Below are 3,249 nucleotides of genomic sequence, written 5' to 3'. Positions count from 1 at the left end.
AAACCTAAGAACAAAGTCCAAGTCTTTTAACAGGGTAAATGAGGCTCACCCTGATCTGGCTAGTACTGCTTCTCCAATAGTTTTTTTGTTCGTTTGGTTGGTTTCGTTGTTTTGTTTTTGTTTTGCTAATGGGGGTAGAGGTTTTTTGCTTTTGTTTTTGTTTTCCCATCAGGTTTCAGCAAGACAGAGCTGCATCTACTTCTGGCTGTCTCCTGGTCTGTCCTCACTAAGCTGGCTGGTGCTTACAAGGCCCCTCCCCTTTCTCTTTACTTGCTCCCCTTCCTCTTTATCTTGAAGGCATCTCCTCCTCTAGCAAGCCTAAGGCATGAGTTAGGTATCCCCCTTTCTGACTCCTATAATTGCTCAGACTATTTTAGCACTGCATTTCCGAGTATTTTATCATTATTAGGCTCCCTTACTAATCCTCGGCACTTTGTGTCTTACTTATTCCTGTGTCCCTATCAGATTGGCACAGCCCGGCACATAGTAGATACTCAAGAGATTTTCAATGAATGAATGAATGAATACTGAAGGGCTGTACATGGGGGAGAGTTGCAACAGCCAAGTTCAGACTTAATGGCATACAGTGGCCCTGAAGGCCTCCTTTCTACTTAGCCCTGTGGGCCACTCTTAGGGGATCTGTGAGTGGAAAGAAAGGTGTATTTTGGCCCCAAAGGAGCATTTACTTTGAAACTTCTTACCTAAGCAGAGTAAGTCAGAGAACTTGGGCCAACATTTTCCCTAACTATCCATCAAAAATCAGCCCAGAATATACCAGTGGAAGTTCTCAGCCCTACCCCTTCCACCACCGTCAAGTTCTGAATGGCAGAAGAAGGTAAACTAAATCTTGGAACTCTGTAAGTTCAGGATATCTTTAACATTTAAGGTTTTATTTGTTAAATTCATGTAAGCTTGTCATTCTTTCCATAAACTAAGAGGTTTTTGTAAATCACTTACCATTTAAATGGCCTAACTCTCCAATTCACATACACATCTCAATTAGCAAAACTGATATTCCAGAAGGTCCCCCATATTTATCCTATAGCTTCTCATCCTTTTTCAACTCCCTCAGAGGTATCTGGTTAAGAAGCATAGGATATGTTATGGCTCTTATACATACATTATATTGCTAAAAAGCAAATGTTGGTCATAATTCAAAGAGAATCTAAAATAAAAGTGGAAGAGAAATAGGAAAAAAAGGGAAGGGGCCTTACCCCCAATATGAAAGCTACATAAAACTTCACACTTACAGGGCCGGCCCATGGCTCACTTGGGAGAGTGTGGTGCTGACAACACCAAGTCAAGGGTTAAGATCCCCTTACCGGTCATCTTTTATTAAAAAAAAAAAAAAAATTCACACTTATATACCTAATGGCTCTAGAGTTATACCACCACCATCTCCATTTTCTAGAGAGCTTCTAGTGAATCCTATTATTTCCATAGTGCCTAAAGATGGAAAAAATACCAGGTCATTTCTCTCTTGACATCGCTTCATACAAAAAAGCTAGACTCAGATCTATTTGCATACATCTAAAAAGATATTCAATATAGCACTCTTTGGGGTATGTAGCAGATTGAATGTCCCCCCAAATTCATTGAAGCTTGAATTCTGTCCCCAAGTTTTATGTATTAGAAACTTGGCCCCCACTGTAACTGTTAAGAGGGTTGGAAATCCTGTTATGGTAACTGAAAGGGGGGGGCCTTGAAGAGATGATGAGATTGTAGCATCATGCCATAGTGAATGGATTAATAATGGTGGTCAAGAGTATGATTTGGAAGGTTTTAAAAGGAGAATGAATGAGGTTAGTATTTTTCTTGCTCTCTGCTTCACCATTTTCTGCCATGTGAGACCCCTGCATTGCTGTGAAACCACCACCAAACAAGACTCATCAAATGTGTTCCCTGGACTTTGGACTTCCCAGCCTCTGAAAATGTAAGCAGTACATTTCATTTTTGTTAATAAACTACCCAGTTCCATGTATTTTGTTATAAGCAACACAAATGGACTAATACAGAGTCGGCGGCGGGGGGGGACCTGGAAACTTAAATGCCTATCAATAAAGGACTGGTAAAGTAAATGACAGCACATCTAGACAATGGCATGTCACATCATGTAGCTATCAAATAAAATGAGGTAGATCATGCTGCACGTTCATGCATTGCAAGAGCTCCAGAACATGTGGTAAAAAGAAGCAAGGCATGAAACAGGTCCTACTGAATAGAAAAAAAAAAAAAGGAATGATAGAAATGTATATGCTTATATATGTAAAGAATGTCTCTGTAAAGATACACCAGTAGTTGTTTTTGGGAAAATCTAGGAGTTACTGGAGGAAGATTTATTTTTCATTGTACACATTCTTATATTGCTTAAACTTTTCACCATATACAATAAATTTTCAAAAAATAAATCATGTGTGTTTATGNGAATGATAGAAATGTATATGCTTATATATGTAAAGAATGTCTCTGTAAAGATACACCAGTAATTGTTTTTGGGAAAATCTAGGAGTTACTGGAGGAAGATTTATTTTTCATTGTACACATTCTTACATTGCTTAAACTTTTCACCATATACAATAAATTTTCAAAAAATAAATCATGTGTGTTTATGTATACACACACACACACACACACACACACACACTTTAAAAACAAAAGCTATCTAGAGGAAGTACCCACAAAAGAAAAGAGGAAGGGTGAAGCCCGCCCACTCTAGCCATCCAACTCACAGCTTCCTGTGCCATAACCCAGCAGACCCGAGATTCCGGGATTTCCCAATCAGTAGTGCTGTGCTTTCTTTAGAGAGGAGGGACATCAATGATTGGAGATGATGCAGTAAAAAGGCCCCAATATCCAAAGTTCAGATCTTAGTTACCGACATTCTTTAGAACCTCATCTTCATGAACTGTACTTCTAATGAAGGCATATCCCACAGCTTGTTTCCTTGTCCCTACACACTTTGAGAGGTCATCTCTATGTACAGTCCTCATATTCACAACCGGCAGATGCTGCAAAGACTCAGGTCAAAGAAAATGTTTGTCAAGGACATCCTTTCCTCATTGAGTACCAAACCACCTACGTGTTCTTGGCAATAAACTCTGGGGAAAAAAACCTGCTAGGCCTGGCCCAGCTGCCCAATCCTCAGTGAAAAGTTTCTCTGACGGCAGCCTGCTCATCATTAGTCCCAGAACAATTTGAGAAGCATTCCCAGGGTTTAGAGAACCCCTTAAATGAAATTAGAGCAGCATT

Source organism: Galeopterus variegatus, unplaced genomic scaffold, assembly GCF_000696425.1.
Source record: "Galeopterus variegatus unplaced genomic scaffold, G_variegatus-3.0.2 Scaffold5986, whole genome shotgun sequence".
Taxonomy (NCBI): domain Eukaryota; kingdom Metazoa; phylum Chordata; class Mammalia; order Dermoptera; family Cynocephalidae; genus Galeopterus; species Galeopterus variegatus.
This window is presented reverse-complemented; position numbering follows the sequence as displayed.